Raw genomic sequence first — 21748 nt, 5'->3', positions numbered from 1 at the left:
AGCTAGGATTATTTCTGATTAAATACATCTAAAGTGCAATTATGTCAGGCCATAAACAGCTGTCTTTGGTAAGGAAAAAACCCTGTCTTTTGTAATTTTGACTTTTTTTTCTTTTTTTTCTGGTTTTGTCAATCATTGCTGAATTGGATTACAGATAGTATTATCAAAAATTGTACTTTGGAGATTAACATATCTGTAACGGCTCCCATCAGCAGCTACTACAACCAATTAAAAGCTTATTTCAGTTCTTTGAGCTTTTCTATAACTGTTCCTATTGTTACACTGGTGTAATTATACAAATGTAACTCTGTATAAGAGCACTTACCCAAAGACAATACTCTTCAAAAAGTATATTTGCTTTAGGTTATGTCTGTGACTTTCAAAATAGCATAACTGCAAGCGAACAACGCTTTTTCTCCCTGAACCAACACACAAATGAGATGCAAAATTGGTAAAACCATTCTGATTTAAATCAGCAGTATGGCCTTTCATGTGGCTAAATGCCAATCTTACTACTGGGCCTAAATTATGCTCTTTTCATAAACACTCTGCTGCTTAAACAACCTGGTTTTTTAAGACAAACATTTGTTTGACATGACAATAACTTGTCTTTTTAATGTTCTTTCGTATTTCTTTTTCATATGATGTTTACGCCTTTTTGCTTCAATTGGACATTATGACAGTTGAATTAACTCCAAATAAAACAGACCCCTCTGGAGAATATTAATTTGGATTAATTGAGGATCTAAATTTACACCCAATGAGAGTGGATTACATGCCTGCAAAGGAGTGTTCATTCAGAATATATAGCCTGAATTGGTTTAATTCAAACAAATGAAGAGAAACCAAATTAAGAGAGTATGTTCTGAGTAACAGCACCCATCCTGCAATTTAATCAGGTTGAACTAAACAAATTCTACCGTTGATAGTAAATTCTCTCCTGCAGATAAGGTCAAAATCCTAAAAAGAACTAGAACCATTTATGTGAACCCCTTAAAATTACTAACCACTGACCACACTAACTGTCCTTTATAACAGAATTATCATAACACAGTCAGGAACAACGATGCAACAAAAATCCACTAATGAAGGGGAATGGGTCTATTTCCAAAATCACATGCTTAAAGTACATACAGTAGCTTTTCCACTAACTCAAATGTTTGCTTCTCTTTCAATCACCTGCCACTTACATGGGTTGATCTTCACAAATAAATTGTTCACTTCCATACTGGAACTTCAAGAGGGTTTATTTTTCCTGATATTTGCTTAAAACAAGTAATGGTGAAACTATTCATCTCACCAGAACAAAATCTAAAATTGCAAGTAAGATTTTTGCTGAAGCTTTCAAACGTAAGCAAAATTCATCACCTGTAGAAAGTAGATACTTTATTAAATCAAAGATATGACAGTGAGTTTTTGTTAATACTGCTATCAGTCTACTGATTCCTGATTTGATACTGAGCTTTTTTTTTTTAATACATTTAAATTTACAATTTAGAATCACAACTCTGACAAGTATTTCTGAGAGCTATTCATTTGTGGATTCTTGAGCAGACTAACAGAGCATCAACAACAGAAGGCAAAGGTCCAACACACACATTCAAAAAACCATCCTGTATTTTAAGAATTGTCATAGAAGTATTCTATTATTACTGTATGTAATATCTGCATGGCCAGAGTAACAAAAACTTCATTTGTATACAATTCCTCAATCCTATTCTAACACACCAATTCCTTGTTAAATCTCTTGTCATCCTAGATCATTATAAAGCAACAATATCTATTCTATATCATGAAAACCAAGTATTCAAAGCAATAAAACATCAAGACCCATTGAACTGTCATGCATGGGAGGCAAAAGTTCTCTCCTGAGCCCCTGAAGACAAGGTGACGAACTCCTCCTGAAACTTAATAATCAACTGCAAGCATTACAGACATACTGAAGTCAGTTTGAAGAATCTTGGTTTTTTTAAGACTTCAAGTAAAGCAGAAGAAGGATTCAGTGACAACTTTCAAGACCAGAAGGCTTGAAATTAGTTCAAACCTTTACCTGATCAAGCCACTTCATAACTTCAACCCCTTTCAGTGAACTAGCACACATTAATATGTAAGACTTCAAATGTTCTTCACTGCTAACATACTCCAGTATATTTCTCCCCTTGCTATAAGCATAACTTGTTTTGTTTATATTTAATTTCAACTTTTTACCACATGACTTGGTTACAGTTTTGGTAACCAAATTCCATTTATAGCAATTTCACTTCATTTAAGCACCTAAACATACTTTTTTAAACTTCCTGTAAATTAATACATTTAGCTTTAAGCCTTCCTTCACAACCATGGGTCTTTTATATGGTCCTCCTTCAAGACCCCTCTCCTTGCTCCACATTCTTCCTGTGGTATGGACAGCAACAATGAGTTAAACATCCACACTGAATTGGAGTCTATTACACGAATTCCTAATATGGACAAAATAGGTTTTTTTATAATTTCTTTGTGATAGAAGTCTTATTTCCCTAATCTAAGTCTGAAAAGGCTTTATACTTCTGCTAAACCACAACTTTATCAGATGCTTACACACCTCCATCCTTACACTCAGGCATTGTTACAAGAATATGGTTTTTAAAGGCCTTTTTCACAATCTGATCTAGGCAGAGTTTCATTGCTCTGCTGTGTTCTCTAATGGTCTTAACACTGTATAACCTGCAAAACTGTTAATTATTGATGTACTGCAGAGGATAAATACCTTTATATTCCTTACCTAATAGCAGATAATGTGTATTCTAGTGGGTGCAATTTAGGTTACAATCACCTTCCCCAAATTTATACAGAAGAAAAGGACATGGTTAGAGATGACTACATTTAAAGGACTTTTGGGTAGATAAAAATATGCATTCTTTGGAGGTGGTTCTCAGGTCAAGACTGAAACTGAAATTTCTCTGAATTTGGAAGAATTTGAATTCAGACTGTTTGGCCTATTCCAAGTTTCACAGATGAATTAAAGACTCATAAAAGTAAATACAACTGCATTTGTATTAATGAAGCATGTTGTTTTCAGCATAGCTCTTTAACAGGCTACAAGGATGTTAACAATTTAAGAAAATTCCAGCATGTTCTGGATTCTACTGAAACAGATGAATAATTAATGACACACAGTTAAGGTGCAAGATTTCCCTTACTCATTCAGCAGATGAATCCTTTAGCAGTGCAGTTTTTTAGGTGGCAGTAAGGTTCTTTTCAGCACAAAAAACACATCTTGATAATTCTCCTAAAAAAGTAACAGCAACTGTAATTGCAATATATCTCATAAAATTCTGTATTCATTAACTTATCAGTTTTCTTATCAGATCAGTTTATTACTTCAGAGGAACTTTTCAAGATAACACAACTACTACAGCTAAGGACAATTAGTCTTCTGTCAAAATTATTTCCACATGACAGGTCATGGAGTAACTAGGACAACACAATTAGGATAGACTGTTCCATAACACAAGCCTTTGACGGGAACTGATTATAGTATAAAACTATAAGGCAAAGAAACATTAGAGCTAATATCTAGACTACTGTACAAACAGACATCCATTATTTAAAACCCTTCTATCCACTTTAACTACACATCAGCCATGCAAAAGATTAATTTACCCCATCCAAGTACACTAAGAGATTATATGGTATTAGAAAACAACAGCGCAAAATTTCCAGAAAAAAACCCACAATATTTCAGTGTAATTTGTGTACATGTATATCATTCCCTTAGACAATTTTGGCTGAATGGAGGTATTGTAAGTCCCAGGACAAAGCAAGGGAGCACAGAAGATTACTTCTGTTCCATATAAAGGAATCCATGTCCTTCACTATGGAATAGTATCAACCTTTTACTATCAGGAACTCCCTGAGCATATTAGGAGCACTATCTGCCTGCCTTCAGCTCATTAAAAAACTAGTAAATGAACTGGAATCTACCTAAGATGGTTTCCATTTCTGTATTTTCTGTTTTTAAGCAGAACTTAAGGAACAAAGAAAGTTTTAAAAGGTCAACATAAAGAGAAAATCAGGGCCGGAAATGTTTAAAGATCCTAATTTCACCGCATACATGGTAAAGCCCACTGTCTTAGAAAGGCTAAGAACATGCTCAAATTGTTAATTCTATGGATAGAAATTATTTATTTACATCTATTTGAACATCCAAATTAGAAAGCCATCCTACACTTAAACCTGAAAATTTTCTAAGTACATTGATTAAAAGCTGGTGTTTTGAAAATCATCATTCACCACATCAACAAGAAAACTGAATTTAAGACCTTGACTTAATTTTCCAACCATACTGGTCATGAAGAAAATCTTTTAAAAAATTCAACAGAAAACCAATGTCATTTTAGGTTTTCCTTTCTCAAGTGCTTGCCAAAAATACTCATCACCACTTGCAGATTCCAGGTGTGAAAAGCTCCCAACTGTCTTGTGTGCTATTGCCAAAGAGTCTGTATTTCCTTCTGGCAGCTTCTGCAGTTGTTATTACAAAGGTGGAAGTACTTTCTCAGTTTGAAGACAGAGTTAAAAATATAATGTTTATTTAAAATATATATATATATTTCAAACTACCACACTGTTTTCAGTTTACAAGAGAATTCAGTATCAAAATATTATGAAAACCCATGTAAAGCAAATTCATCAAAGGAGTGTATTATCTTTCACTAAACCAACTAATTCATGTACCAAATCCATACAAGTTTTAGGCACACAAAACCCTTGTCAAATCCAAAACAGAATTTACAACTTGAAAATTAAATTGGGCTTAATAGCATGTGCATTTAAGTAAACTTAAGTGTTTCTTGATCAGACCAACTGAGATAAAGGGTACTCAATATCTTGCCATAGAGAAAGGAAAATATCTGTATGCGCGTGACAGGGGGAGATTATATGGCTGTGACGCCTATCAGAGAAACAGAATGTAATTTATTACCTGTAGAAAAACAGAAAAATTTGGTCAGGGGAGAATTAGAATGAGTTATATATCAAAAACTCTATTTAATCCATGACATTTTTACCATGGTAGTTTTCAGGAGTGTGAGTTAATTTCCTAATTTGATCTAATTCCACTAGAGCCCAAAGGCTTATGTTGGAAAGAGAGAAAGAATGGAAGTTAGCTGTAGGGAACAGGGAAGGGCTGCACAACTGTGCTGCTTTCTACTGAAACCAGTTGGGAACTTCAGCCTCAGGTGCAGAGCCTTAAATACTAATGCAGATACCTAACCCTTGGGGAAGTGGAATTAATTTTCAATTTTTTTTCACAATTCTGAGTGAATTACAAATCAAAGAGGATTCTGGAACCTTTTTTAACTACGAAATAATTAATTTTAAAACCCTAAATGTGTCGCTTGTTTGGAAAAAAAAAAACCAAAAGCTGTATTTCTGTGCCTTAGATTCACTAAGACTGTTGTGGTATTGACAGCAAACCTAAATGGAACTAGAACCATGGATTTTTGCTATAAAAAAAATGGTTTACTTGTCAAGTCTTCTTCAAAGAAACTTGAAAATGGAATGTCAGTTCTGTAATTACCTTAGTCATACAAGGTTTTACAGTAATAATGTTTCAAGATCCTAGGAAAATTTTCATTGTAGGAAAGTGGTAGTTAAGTGTGGTTTTGAACAAAGACAGCTTGAAGTCAAACAATTAAGATATTTTAAACAGTAGCACAGTGTTATAATATCAAACTACTTTTAGTCTGGATTTAAAATCTTTGCTTCCAGTTTTTTGAAATGTCAGAATAGTAAGTTATCCTCTTAGGATTAACTCAGAATATTAATAGCTCACCATTTATATTCCAAGGAATAAGATAAATTGATATTTTAAGATGCTCCAAACTACTGACCTTTTGACTAGTACTATCTATTTCTATTATTTCTTAAATCTGTACTCTCAGCAAGGAAAAACAGAAATGCCTACCACATGCATACAACACACACCTAGAGGAGACAAGAAGGCAAGCAATACACTGTTCTGAAGAACTTCTTCCAAAGCCTATGAAACTTTTCAGAGTAGATACACTGCAATTTACAGAGGAGAAGAGCTGCTGTTAAGGACAGTGCAAGAATGATACAAGGGCATATACACAGCTAAATGCTTAATCCAAACAAGTAAAGTTCAGGGCAAACTCTAACTATAAATGGGAATGAGACTTTTTTGAAAATACAAGAAAATTGACAGAGAAACTTTGATGAGATATTCACATGGATTGAATGTGAATAGCAAAACGTTGTCTGCACTGACAGCATTCAAGTGATCAAGAGGGCTGCCAGTGGCACTGACCCAGCCCAGCTGGCAGCCACACGACTGCTCTCATAGCATTGTGCTCAGGCTGCAGCACCAGCCATCAAGTGACCTCACTAACAAAACCTGAGAATTCTCTTGATATGTCAGTGGATAAAGCACATCACAGTAACACAGTGAGTGAGACCTGACAGCTTGCTAAGCAGAACAGGAAAAAGAACAGAGGAAAAGATCTTTTTTCAGTCTGTAATGTCAGATCTCTTAGCATCCTTATCTTTAGGGCTCGTAACTAAATCTGCTGCAGTATTGTGATAAAGAGAAGGCACTGGCTGTGAATACATAGATATTCCATCTCCTTAAATACAGCTCTTAAATAAAGCTCTTCTTTTTGCTAACGTGTGAAATGAGGACAGTAACTATTACACCAACCAGCATGACTCCAAAAGAGCCTAGCTGACAGGAAGATGGAACACAAGGGAGTCCACAGGAGTGCAAGACATTTAGCAAACTCTGACAGGCCTTCTGAATGAGGGGAACGTACAACCATCCTGCCACACAACACAGAGACCCCTGCAAGAGTTAAGGAGGAAAGACACACCATCACATTACAGTTTATGCAGGAGATACCTCAGTTGTTCGAGGAGGATTGTACTTTACAGCAGCAGATCAAGAATGCTAAAAAAGTCGGGCACAAAGAAAAGATGAAAAACCACAGCAACACTCATGCCAAGACCAATTCAGCACTTCTGTCAACACCCCTAGCACCAGAGGGTAGGCCACAGCCACATAAGTGGGTCCTTATGCACTGCCAAATGACAGGAGAGGTGGGAAATGGCTTGGTGCCTGGCTCTGGTGAAGGAAGGTGGCACTAAGGCAGGTGAATAAACGTATGATATACTGCCAGCAGAGCATACAAATTACTACTTTACCTTCAGTTTGGCATGGTTGTAGAGAGAGCTTCTGGGCAGTGCCAGGAAGTCTCTCTTGCTCACAGAATATTCCACAATGATCATATGGGCTCAGGCAAGATCAAATCTACAAGTACAATACTCAACAACAAAGGAAACGGGTATATCTCATCTAAGAATCTACAAGTACAATACTCAATAACAAAGGAAATGGGTATATCTCATCTAAGACTGCCTAACCAGTTTGTCCCTAAAAAACACTGGTGCTGGAAACTACAAAGATACAAGAGTTCCAGTCAGCAATGTGGCTTGGTCAGAGTATGCACTTGTTTTATAGCTGCAGTTGAAGGTGGCTTCAAGCAACAGTGCCTGAAACCTGAGCTCCTAAATCCAAGGTCCTTCAAGGTTTGAAATGGAAGAGAAGTATTAAAGAACCAAAATGGAACTTTGGCAAAGGTATTTAAGTTGGGACAAATCCAAAAATATCAATTTAATTTGCAGCACAAAAAAATTAGGTTAGACAGGAGAAAAGTAGATAGCATGGACAGCTAATCAGAAGTGGAGACAGGCTGCAGCAGACCAAAGATCCACCTAGTGCAATCTTCTGTCCCTGACTATTGCCAGCAGCTGATGTCTAGGAGAAAATACAAGGACACAGAAAGCAAATTATTATCCTTGCCAGAATATTTTCTGGGGATATAGCAATCTGGGACCCAAAACACACAGTCAAAGATGGTATTTAAGATTTTTTTATCTCCAAGTTCTTCAGAATTTTTCTGAACCATGAAAACTTTACCACTCATAACACTCATAAAGCAAATTGTAACCTAATTCCATGCTGTGGGAAGCACATCTTTGTTTCCAATTTGTCTTCTGCTATTTACACTTGAGGTTCATTAATCCTTGCACAGGAGAGCAAGGTACAGTTGCTCCCAGTTCACCTTTCAGTCCTACAGAGAATACACCCCTACCATATGCCCCCTCATTTACCTCTTCAGCTATTTGGTCTTTCACTGATTTTGATCACCTCTGTGTTTTTTCCAGTTCTACTACATCCCCTCTGAGATGTGGAGACCAGCATTGTTAGTAAGCACTAACCTGTTATTTTCACAGAACCTGCAAGACCACCTTCAAAAGAAGTTCATTGCTGTAAATTTTAAAATTATTTATCCTATGTGTACTGCTTTATGATAATTTTGATTCAGCATTACTTCAGAGTAGCAAGATCTTTCTCCAGTTCTTCCATCTTCATATTTGATAATTTTAATATCCTTTTATCACCAGACTAAGTAATTTCAGTATTTGCATCTTGTCTAGATCATCTGTAAATATAAAGTACAGCACAGAGAGCTACCTTTTTGAGGTTAATGAGCTATCATTTATTAAGATCAATATTTTCACTCAGGTTCCATTAAAAAAATATTTTTGCACAAAGTGTTCATATATAGAAAACCTGACTCATCATCTTCCATCTAGATCTTTAACAGCTCTGCTTTCAAATTTGGAATGGATTCCTTGGGTATCTAAACAGAATGTTTCCTCAAAAGGAGGAGCCAGACTGGATGGGGCCTTGAACAGAGTGGCAACCATGGCAGGGGTTGGATCTAGACAATCTTTAAAGTTCCAACCCAAACTATTAAGGGGACAATTAAGAGGAACTGCTGGGTGACTTCATGGTACTGTATGATCAGGAGATAAAATGGCAAATAAAATTCTATGTGTATACATATAAAATTATGTACATCAGAAAAATAACCAGCTGTTATTATTAAATATATGAACATATCCTAACTGTTCATTGAACACTTGAGAAATTATTAGCAATCAAGAATAAGATCTTGTTATTATGATATACAGTAAGAAAAAATGGCAAACTCAAGCAGTTAAAAAAAAAATCTAATCTTAGGAATTCAGACAAAGCAGACAACACCACAAAGATCATAAATATATCCATGGTTCACTAATACCTTGAGTATGGTATGCAATTCTAGCCCTTCCCATATATATCTAAAAAAAAAAAAAGCAAAACAAAACAAAACAAAAAAAACCCCCAGCCAAGATAATCAGGGATACAGACTAGTTTCCACGTGAAGTAATGACTTCAAATTTTTTTCAAGGGATGACAGGAAGTAGAGAGGGGTACTTAACAGAGGTCTACAAAATCATTAGAGACATATAGAAGTTGGATAGGAATCAGTTATTTATGATTTCATTTAATAAAGGAACCAAAAAAAAAAATCAAAAAAGGGCAGGAGGAGCCAGACTCAGAGTAAACTAATCTGTGCAACTTCTTGCCAAAGGATACTGTGAATATTAAAAGTTTACAATGGTTCAAGTGAACAACAGTCAACTATATGAAAAAGTATTGTGGGTTACTGAAAATATATATTAAGTATATTTAGTGCAGGAAGTCTCTTACTAAAAAAAATGGAAAATAGCTAGAAGGAAGCATAATTTATATTATCTGTGGTTTTGTACTTTTCCTTAGGCATCCTCATAGGAACACTGTTGAATACAAATCTTTACTCCAGAATTTTACATTCATACATTATGTTTGGAAAGATGGAGAGAGGACAGAGAAGTTATGACAGTTAGGACAGAAGTCATGAAGTTATCCCTGTAACAACACAAATTCAAATTATTTGAACTTATGAGATCCAACTCAAAATCTTGTGTATGATTTTCTGTCAGTTGCTTGAAAGAAGCTACCACCCAAAAACTGTTGACTTGTTAGCTGTTGTGGGAATGGTATCATAAAGCAAACCAATTCAACTCAAGTAAATTCTTCTTTTCTGGCACTTATGCGAAGTTATTTTGAAAAAAAATATTATAAACACTCAGGAACTCCAAATTCCATTTGTTCTATCACTTCAACTTCTATTTTACACATGTTGTCCCTTCCACTTTGTGTTGGGTGTAGTGTTGTGTCAGTGTTTCCAAACAGATTTTGCTCCCTGTACCAAACTTCAGAAAAGACTTGGAAATGCCTCTAATTTTTATATTCAAATAGTTTGATAGCTTGAATGCAGAGAACCAATACATTAATACATATTTCCTAACCTCAAGACTATTTTCATCTTAATAAAGTTGGTGTAGACATCCAGGGTCAGACTTTTGACAATTCACAGAATACATTTCAAATCACTGACAGATACAGCAATGTTACAGTTTGAATAAAAAGAAAACTTTAGTGTAAAAACTGGTGGTTACTTCTGGTAGCTGCAAAACACATGACAGCAATTTTTATATCAGTGACAGGACAAAAATTTTATACTGCTAAATGCCAATCATCAAGAGAAACAAAGGTATAAAAACCCACAACAAATGTGATTTTTGTAACTACTTTGTTACTTCAGAAAATTCTCAGTACTTTGTTTAATTTACAATACTTTGTTTAACTAAAAAAGAAACATTTAATCTCTCAGGAGCAGACATAGACAATTTCTGTAAAAGAACTGGAAAGATTTATGACTCTCTTTCCACAAACAAATTACTATGCAAAACTGATGAAAAAAAGGACAAGAATTCCCATAACTTTGTTGTCACTTGATACAATACTCACATCTCTTAACATTCTTTTCACTTTTCTAAATAGTTTTGGTTGGATATTCCTCAACATAATTTCATAAAGAATCTCTGAATTTTAACTAAATTCTTATATTTTCTACCTTCCCTTTAGAAAACACTTTAGAGGCAAATCCTGACTACATCCAATACCATGGAAGCTTTCTTTGTTCTGGATTAAGGCATTTTTTCCCTAATTTCATTCAGCACATATACACCTATTTATGATATGGCACTACCTGCATATAAGAAAGAATTTTACAAAAATTTCTACATTGTTTGCTAAAGAAGTGATCACACACTTTTAGTGACATAGAACTTCCTTCCCCAAGGGGATCAGGCTTTTACCACATCATTAAATATTTAAAACCATACAAGCCCCTACAGCATGAAGAAAAAAACACGACAAAATTAGGCTTTTTAATCCATTTGTTGGTCATTATCAGTTGTCAAGGTTGATGGGAACAAGAGAAAAGATTCAAATTTCAAGTGCATTTCCAGAAGTTTTATTTAAGTGTTGATGGCTGCAGTATTGAATTCAAAAAGTGTTTTTAATTTGCTTCCATCCAATAGCTTTGCTTCAGTCTGGCAGCTAGTAAATAAGATTTCAATAACCACTAACAATTGTTCAGTAATAATTTTAAAGCTGAAAATTAAAAAAAAAATAGTACCAGAAAGGCTTCCATTTACTTCTAAGAGAAAAAAAACCACTCATGGATAGAGCAATAGTCATACTCTCAAAATATTAAAATAGTTCAATCAACTAGCCAGGGATTTCTTTTTGCGTGTGAACTAAAATTGTCATGCATATGGTGACGCATAAGAAATGAAGCAAGTTTATCAAAACATGCCAAGGATTTTAAAAAACACAAATCATGGAAATTACTTCCTGTCACCATGTTTAGACTATAACACACAATTCACACACATGAAGCCTAAATATATAAACTAATCCTCTATTTTTGCCTTTTATACATCTACAGCTGCCTCCTTCAGGTTCCCTTAATTTCAGTTACACACTGCTCTAGCCTTTTCACTTCATGCTTCACAGTATAGAAGCCATGCCAAGAAATCCCAGCTCTTGCCTGAGAGCCATGTAGGCTGCACAACTGAAGGGCATCCAAAACTCTCACCAGAAAGGGCCTGAGAAAAAGGAATTAAATGGGAAAAGGGGAGAAGGAGGAAGATGCTAGATGTTCAAACACCTTCATGCTTCTCTCACGTTTCTTGTTCCTACTTTCTCAGAATTGCTGAAGTGGCCATCAAAAGAGCTTCTGCTCTGGTCAAGAGTCTCAGGTATAACTGCATCAAAGCAAAAATTAGTTCAGGGAATCAGAAACTTAGTATTCTTTATAATACTGCTATGCTAACATACTTTTTTACAAAGAATATGACACAACACTTTTAATACATATCTATATACATACATTACATGTATATGTGGTTTTTTATACACATATATGTTTACATATTTACATATATATGCCATATATTTTTTTTTACAGAAATACAGAATTTTGCAATTGTATCAATGAGGATTCATGTCTTCAACTATAAATACTTACAAAAAATGGCAGTAAATTTGGCAGTGTAGTTACATACACATTCAAATGAATATGGTCTAACACTAAATGAGTAAAATATTTTTTAAAGTGAATTACTGAAGTAATGGGAGAGGGGTATGTTTAATAATAATAATTTAAACTAGTGCTATCACTGATCATCTTTACAATATTTAAAAAAAAAAAAAAGTGGTGTGGACAAAAAGACAGGACATAGGAATTTCTGGGTTATGGAGGAAAAAATGAAACTAATACTTGCAATAAGCTGGAGTAGACAACAAATTGTCTGTAGATCTTAAGTGCTACTTTCCAGATTCATCTTTGGAGGCTGTTTTATAGGATTCTCTTGAGGTGCTTTGTGAAAATTGTTAAGCTGCAGGTAAAATGATGTTTCTTGCCTCGTATACACTGCCTGAAAATTCACTGTAATGCAGAGTGATCACTTACAGAAGTGCATTGGCAAAGGTTTATATCCCTTGCTTGTGGATGGTATTGATGCATTTGGTATAATTTGGACAGCAAAGAATCTGGTCCCCATGATGACTTTAGCATGACTGGAGATGTTAAAAAGCCAGAAGCTGCGGCTCAGGGAAAACTTTCACAGTCGAGTTTGTGGGTTTTTTTCTAAGTAGCAAAGGCATGTAGGTTATCTGTGCAAGTCCCAGGATACAGTGATAGGAGAAAACGCGACGCTCCTGCCAGCAGCAGCCCTGTAAGCAGCTGCCGGCTGTCACGGCGGCTCAGGAAGCACGGGCACCCCAGGCGAGGGCTCAGCACCCTGGCCAGCTCCGGCGGCTCCGGCCGGACAGCGAGCGGGGCCAGGCCGGCACGGAGCCCCCAGCGTCCCCGCACCGCGCTGCGCCTTCCAGTCCGCACAGCTATAGCGAGAGGCTGCTACGTTGAGACGGACCCATTTGAATAACTTGTATCTTAACAGGAATTTTCAAGGAGATCTCTGATTCAAAGGTTCCCGGAACATAGAACACCCCAGAAGATAACTGATGTTAAAGTTTGGAAAGGATAAAAGAAACTACTTTTGTAACTATGGGCCATCAGCTCGACATCAATTCCATACCAATAAAGGGACTTGACTAATAAAGATTTAAAGGAGAACACTATAACTACGGCCATTCAATTAAGTTCCCCTTCCTACCAAACTAACTTTTTACTATGGCATTACAAGTTTGGCCTATGAGGATAATAGTTATTATGGCATTTACACTTCTGTAAGACATCTAAGTTTATATCACACAGTACAGCCTCTTTCTGTCAGAAAATCAATCAATCATACATTAATTAATAGGTCCCAAAATATAACTATGAGTTAACTGAACAAATATCTGTCTAATTACTCCCATAGGAATCAATTTCTTACTTAATACCAAAACACTTTTTACTCAGGAAAAAATTATGAAGTTTGCAGTTGATACTGAGATCAGGAAGTGATAAAGGACAAATGGCACCAACAGGTTACACAGACAGCAATCAAACTATACACATGCCAACTTAGCTACAAGAAGACATTAGCCATCAAGTACCAAAGAACAAATGGAAACATCACCTAACAAGATGCAGTAATCAGTCACTCCTGATATATGCATTTCCTGGAGTATTAAAGTTATGACAACTATGGATAAATAGGCGAAAAAATACTAAGAGATCATAATATCTCTCTATCTGCTCATTGTAGAATTGCTGCTAGAATATTATATCCAGTTGTGATGTTCAAATTTATGAATCTCATTTCCTTCAGATTATCTAATAGAAATTGCTTTAGTCAAGGAAATTGCAAAAAATCTTCATTCTGACACACAAGTCATACAAGTAAAAGGCTGAATCTTTAGATTCCTTAATAAATATCTCCAAGATCTTTTATTTTTATTAATAAAAATACTCTAGTAATAAAATCCTTCATTAACTCTTTCAGTGGCTTCCTCATTACTGAATTCTTAAAAGACAACACAATGATTTTCTACACTATATGCTCTTACTCAAACTATTGCTAGCACACAGTTTGGGGAAGTCCTAGAGAAGCTGCTTTTACACATAAAGTTAGCATTAATAATCACAATTCCCTTGGTCTTCACCTAGTCAGATTGAGATAAGTGATGAGGCTTTTGTCTTTGAAAGTTAATTATACAAGCATATTTCATTATGAAAATACAATTATCCTAGGCATATTTAGTTTGCTGGGACTGTCTTAAGTTCAGAAGAAACATTCCAGGCATCAGTTGGGAAAAAAAAAAAAAAAAAAAAGGCAGAATGATGAGGCATGAAAATGAGTAAGTTTATGTATTACAAACATGGGGATCAAGAGACTCACAAAAATTATAAGAACTACATACACATCAGAAGAGTGAACACTGCAAGGTCAGATTTTAACTATCTTCCAAACAAGTGTACAATTGTTCCTAAAAACAAGAGCAAAGTTTCTCGGAAACCTTTACAGGTTTTCATTTTATCCCTTACTTAACAACAAAAAGCATTGCATAACAGTGTTACATGTTTTCAGAAATACTGGCTGTATGTAAATAAAGACATTCAATTCCAAATCTCTCCAAATTAAAGCCTGGGCTACAAAACCTGATTGTACTGTTGACCTATAATCTGCCATATCTGTATATTTTGAATATTTGTACACTCGATCTATATAAATTATTTGTCTAAAACTAGAAGTTTTACTTCAGGTTGAATGATATATGGAAACAGTTACACATCACACCATAATGGCAAAGTGTAATATCCCTACACTGATAACAGCATTCTCCAAGTTCTTGAATTTACACATAGGAAATACAATTCTATCAACACAAGTTCTAAGTATTTTCCTTTTTTGTTTTTTCAAACAGCAACAATCATTACATTCGCTTGGAGCACTTTCAGTTTTAAACTGTGGTGAGATACTTCTGCATTTTGAAATTATTATTTAAACAACAACTAATCTCTACTCTATAAGAGCATAATGTGGACACGCAATCATATGACAAGCAGGGTTATGCAATTTCTACTGAGAAACAGGAAACATTCAATTATATGGATGAAATCTGTGGACAGTTGGGGTTTTTTTAGTGATACCAGAAGCTAGAATAGAATCAAAACAGTTAAGAGTAGTAATAACTATATTCTTATTTATTAAGATCAAGATTCAGCTTTTAAGTGCTTTTATACTCCTTGCTCTGAAACATTTTATAATATGTCAACACCAAATATGAGCAACACCAAACATCTACTGCATGGCTACTCATATGTCAGCCACAGTCCTGATCCAGACCATAAATCAATTCTATCCAAACCTTTACTCCAGGAAAAAGACATATTTCAGTGAGCATTACATGTTGATGCAGGGCCTCACAACAGAATTGAAGTATTAACTGCCAGTTCCAACAAGCCAGACGAAGTACAGCTGCTCCCTGATTACGAGGGGAAAATTGGCTGATCAAGGAAAGATACATACAGAAGCACTGCCACATGACTGAGGTATCCTAGGCTCAAAATTAATGAAATATTTCAGAACAACAGGAAGAAATGTCCAGTCTGAAATTAGCATCCTACCCAAATTGCCTTCAAATTAACAAAGAAAGTGCACCATCACCTCAAAGCAGCCTTTCACATAAAATGTTCCACTTTCTCTTGTGTCCTCCCTGAACTGACACTAGGCAGGAAAACCTGTCAGCTGAGCACCCAGGCTGCAGTAAATGAAAGGATCTGGTTACGACTATCTCAGCTATGCATTCAGAGTGAACATAACAGCATGACCTAGCAAGAGTTGCAAACATATATCAGGCAGAAAACAATACAAACAACTCCCTTTTTACAATCATTCTCTGCCAAGTTAGAGAGTTGACTCAGTGTAGCTCAGAGATCAATGGGCACTAGAAAAGGCTCAGGCACAGAACACCATTTTTCACTTAAAAACAGCGGCCAACTTTTAGACTGGTTTAACAATAATGTGCAATTTCATCTGCAGGAGCTAACAGGTGAAAAATATTCTTCTGTCTATGTACATCCATAAATAAATAACAACTATCACCAGACAGTCAATAACAGAGCTTCCTTTCTGCACACATCTCTTTTACTGTGGGAGGGTCACAGTTTGCTCCTCAGCTTCAGCATCAATATTTCAGTCCTTGGCTGGTCAAGACAAGACCTGACTGGGTCAGGCAGCACGTTGCTCCCACAAGACCAGTCAATCCTTTCTTCATGCCCTGTGACTCTTTCAAGATTTTTCTCTAACCAAATGAATTATTCAACAGGTTTCCTCACCGGATACACTGTCTTGCTCAAAACTGTAATTTCACCCAAAGCCATCATGATTATCACAATAATTTCCAGATCTTAATGCAAAAGCACAAAAAGAACACACAAAAAGAACAGAGATGCAATGTCAACTCCTCTCCTTCAACCCTCAGAGTAAAACATGACAGTTTGTTCTAGGCTGACTTGACTTACAGAATTATACTTTGATTTTATTTATAGACTACTGCAGATGGAAAATCAAAGCATCACATATGAACAGGGCATTCAATTCAATCAAACTCAAGAATAGCACAGTCATTCTTTGTCTGATACATTTTCTATCAGTTGATAATGCCCATTCTAGATCTATTAAGCTCAATATGCTGATAAATTCAACGACAAGAAAATTCTTTCTAGGCAGCATATAACTCAAGAATACAAGTATATTCTAAGTCACCAGTTTGATGCTGAAAAATATATCCTATTTACAGATCACTGCCTCCCCTTTTTTTAATTCTTAACACTGCAAAGCTAGAGTCATACTTCACATGCTCAGAAGTCACACTGCTTGCTACAAGTGGCACTTGAAGCATCACTATGGTGACAAGTAAAGTTGACTGCTACAAGACATATCCTGCTGATACACCCTGTAACCAAGCAATCTAATTCTTACTATGTTGAACAACATTGAATCAAATAAGTGTTGTTAAAACCCTCACAGAACGTTAGTACCCTGAGACAGAGCGTGACAGAAGCAACAAATACTCTCTGAGAATTATCTGGGAAGTGACAGAGAGCAGAATGAACCCCCTCTCAGAATTAAGAAGCAGCTGTTGACTGAGGACAATTCCCAAATATTAAAAAGACACAAGCTCTGAAAGGCAAGATCTCTCTTAATTGCAGATGAGTCTAGTAGAACAAATTTTGCATTGTTTCAGCTGTGAGAGAAGTGTATCAAAAACATAATAAAATTATTTCTATAGAAACAGACCCGGATGACAAAAAACCTGATTCTTTACCTTTTTCAACATGTGAGCTCCACATAGCAACCTGTCTCTGCAACAAGTAGCAAATCCTTTTGCAACGCCCAGATAGAAAAACGTGGCTACACATTAAAGAGACTTGACATCCTCTACAAGCTCTCAAACCAAGTTCAGCATATTTTACTCTTCCCTTACACATCAGACGGCTTTGTACTGGGAAGAAAATCACTCTCCTCATCAATACCATCAGTGATCTGGCAAACTTCATGCATGAAAGAGGCCTTCAACTCTTCCAACTACTACCTGCACTGAAATGCAAGGCTAAGCTACATACACACATTTCTCCAAAACAAAGAATTAGTGGATAGAGTTCATCATCAGTGCAATTCTCAATAATTGATTTATCTCTTTAGACAAAAAGTAGCAACATGAAATAACATTTGAGTGATGCAATTCTGTGATGAAAAGTTCTCAAACACACAGGACAAGAACCACAGAAAAACATGCCTGAACACAGCAATGAAAATACTTTAATTTTTTTAACAAAATAGTTTTGTTAAAAATACTCAAGACTTCTTCATTTTCTCAATTTGCCCTCCTTTCCTCACTCCTCTCAAATTCTTTCCCTTCTCCCCAAAACACCTTCTCAAATTTTCCAAGATTCATCTCCACTAATTGAAAAATAATTTTGAAAAACAACTGATGAAAAGTTATGACCTGTACAACATCTCAAAAACGGTAAAAGAATTTTCAACCAGATCAAGAGGTGAAGTGTCAGAAGGCCAGATTTTATTGCTTGAATTTTCTACTACTTAGGTTTCAAGACTAGTGACCTATAAGCCTATACAGAGAATGATAGACTATAAATTTACACGGCTAAGAATGGCATCTCCATTTCATAAGCAGCTGGAAAAAAAAAATCCAAGTTACTAGATTCCCTCAAAAGCACACTACTAAACACCTAGCACTGAAGCAAGAAGAGGGGAATATTCAGACTCTAATAAATAAATAAAATTGTAAACGACAAGTAAAAGACTAGACGAAATTTTCAAAGAAGTTATTATGAAAGAACATAAAAGATATAGTTACTAAAATCCACATTAGATAGCACTCAATATTTCTAACAATTAGAGTGAAGTCAACTTTTACTCTGCCACTACATGACAGAGAATACAATACAAGCATTAAAGCATTCTACTTGTGCATGGAAAGCAGAAAAATGAAACTGCTCCATTCAGTTGTACTCTTATACAGCTGAAATGGTTTTTATTTCCACCTCTAAAAGTTAACATTAAAAAAAAAAGGTAAAAGATTTGAAAAAGTTTCTTTCACCCTAATCCTGAACAAGAAGTCAAGTTTGTAACAAGAAATTTTTAAAGACACATGAACTGTAGCTCTTGAATTCCCTTAAGATAAACCTTGTATTTTGGCGATTTTGCACGTTTTAATTCTTGCCCACCAATACTTTAACAATTGGCCCTGCAGACTGATCTGCTAGATCCACGGCACAACATGCTGTTTCTGTGAGATCAGTCAAAGGACACTCAGGTTTCTTGAGGTGAGAGTGTGTTTTTACAGAACAAGGAAGGAAGGACAGTGACTGGTCCATGTACCACAACACATCCCTGTGAGACCACGATGAATCCTGGTGTCTTGTACTGAAAAGGCAGCTGTTTCTCCTCCCCTCCAGCCTAGCACAAAAGCTTTGTGTAGTGTTTCCCCAGAGAAAAAGAAACAGACGAGGCAAGACACAGGAATACACAAAAACTGTCAATCCCCTTTTGTAAAGTACCAATTCATTCCCAGTAGACAAACAAGCCCTTACAAAAACAGAAAACACGGCAGTATATTAATATACCATACACTGCAACTTCACACACTAAACAAATGCTTAACCTTCTGTACACAAACATCCAGCACTGGTAGAAACGGATCACTTAGAAGCAGTTTAGAACAAGGAAAAACCCCACTCATATCTCTCTTCTGTCATACTCAAAAATCCCTCTGATAAAATCAGCCACGTTAAGAAAAGCCTCTCTGGAGTTTGTGATGTTAGAAGTATCAGGGCCTGCAGTATGCAGCAGTAGTACAGTGACTACACTAAACATAAGCAACGTCACGATATTCCAGTCACTCAATTTGTTCTTCTCATTCAAACCTCATCCTTCCCAAGCAGGAAGTTTAAAAAGATGCTGAGCTTCAAGTAAATAATGGTACATCAGGAATATATTAGAGAAGAATAAAGTGTTTTTTAGGGATAATTGATTCCTTCTTTTAAACATTTTTTAAACTGTATCTTGATGCACTGTTTTCAAAATAACTTTTGACAAATGACTACTTGTACTACTGCAGTCAAACTTCCCTATATATAATTTCACTGACAGGCCAAACAAATCTTTACAACTCTCTGGTTTAACAAGTCAAGAAAGTTCTACTACTTTGCTAAACATAATTCACTCTGTAAAGCAAATTAATCATCATCAGGAAAGTATTCAGGACAATATTAACACAAAATAAAAATGTTGGGTATCTGGTATCTTTGTCTCATGAATTCATATAATTAAGACTTAAAAAACATTACCAAAATCAAACAAGAGCAGCAAAATAAGTCCTGACCTTTTGTTTTCTCAGCTAAAATGAACTAACATACCTACAAGCATAGCAAGCATGTGTTCAACAGAGGCAAGGCATTAACTACACAAAATGCATTTTTTGAATTTACTCATTTTTTTCCAGAACCACAACAGGGAAACTAACCACACGCTTTAAGGCTAACAAGATACATAAACAGAGTAGGATTTATTTTAAAGCCCTCAACAGTCCTGCAATACAGTTTACTAATTCAGAATATTTAAGCTGAAATTACACTGGTTCTGCACATAGAGTCTAACTAAGAAAGCCACAACACGCTAATTAATAACTCATTTTCTGTAGCCCTTTCCAGCTTTATTATAAATACGGTAGAAGGTTCTCAAAAGGCTGCAGTATACTCCGGGGTCATTCCTTTGTGTCCATCTCCCTCCGCCCCCAACGATAATACATCAATATTATTATTTGCACTCCCACCCCCACTCACACTAGCAGTTGTTTCCAACTGCTCTGGCTCACACCAGAGGTTACAAACCTCGTCGCGAGCTTTATCCTCTCATTGCCTTCGCTCTAGAGTGACAACAGAAGCCTAAGGATGCCGCTGCAGCTCCAGCGATCCTCTGCAGACTTGGGAACAAGGTGCTTTCCCGCTTCCTCTCCGTGAAGCTGAGAGTACGTGCAATAACAGGTTTCTAACGCCGTTCCACGCGCAGTGGGTGCGCTGCCGGGCGCGCCGTGCTGCGCGCCCCCGCGGCCTAGCCAGGCGTATCTGTACGCACGGATCGATGCGAGTGCCGCTAATGGCTCCAGCGCTCAGAGCGCCAGGCGACAGACAGCCCGCTTCCCATCCAGCCGTGCCCACACAGCAGCCGTCACACGCATGCCACAACCCAGAGCTGCAAACACAGACGCAGCTATTTTAAAACAGAGATCTTTCGCCGTCAGAACACGTAAATTTCTGTACCGTTTGCTTTCTTGCAGCAAGTGGGAGGGAAAAAAAAAAAAAAAAAAAAAAAAAAAAATCTCGTGCCTATAAATCTGAGTTCTCCGTAGAGGCCGGGGCAGCAGTGACTGCTGCCGGAGTCCGCCAGACCTGCCGGCCTTAACTCCACGGAGGGGATCGCCCCGTCCTGCCCCACTGGAATTAGCCCTTCCCGGGGCGGGCCGTGGCCCCCGGAGCTCCCGCGCCCGGCAAACTCCCTCTCCCGCGGGGACAAAAACCGCGACGCGGCTCCCACGCAGCAGCCGCTGGGGCCGGGCCGGCGGCCGCCGGAGCCCGCGGGCCGCGCCCCGCCGAGGCGGCCGGAGCGCCCCCGGGGACGGGGCGAGGGTAACGGCGGCGGCCGCGGCGCAGCACCGCGAACCCTCACCTGGAACGGGGCCGAGGCGGCGGCTCCTCGGGGCGGCACGGCGAGTCTCGGCGGCGCCCCCGGCCCCACAGGGGATGGTGTGTGCGGCGTGAGGCGGGGGCTACAGCGGCGCCCCCCGGCCCAGCCTCCGCCCCATGGCGTGCGGCGCGGTCTCTATGGCGACTGCAGAGCCGGGCCGGCCCGCGGGGAGGGGTAACGGCAGCGCGCAGGCGGAGGGCGCTCAGCGGGTCACGGGGCAGCTCGCAGCGCTCCCCACGGGGGTTGAGCC

The 21748-nt window shown here is 37.4% G+C and overlaps 1 protein-coding gene across 3 annotated transcripts in view; it reads right to left on the bottom strand.

Annotated features, from left to right (window-relative positions):
- TTBK2 (tau tubulin kinase 2) overlaps window positions 1-21748 on the bottom strand; it is a 75745-nt gene extending 53997 nt beyond the window's left edge. The window contains exon 1 of one of the 3 annotated variants that reach the window (XM_033063982.2): window positions 21481-21748. The gene's annotated coding sequence lies outside the window, so the exon portion shown is untranslated. Of the gene's footprint in view, window positions 1-20645; window positions 20830-21480 lie in introns of those variants that run through there. The other 2 variants (XM_033063984.2, XM_033063983.2) reach the window with 2 other exon arrangements.

Source organism: Catharus ustulatus, chromosome 6 (genome assembly GCF_009819885.2).
Source record: "Catharus ustulatus isolate bCatUst1 chromosome 6, bCatUst1.pri.v2, whole genome shotgun sequence".
Classification (NCBI taxonomy): Eukaryota; Metazoa; Chordata; class Aves; order Passeriformes; family Turdidae; genus Catharus; species Catharus ustulatus.
The sequence above is the reverse complement of the archived record's forward strand: the minus strand, read 5'-3'. Positions and strand labels throughout refer to the sequence as shown.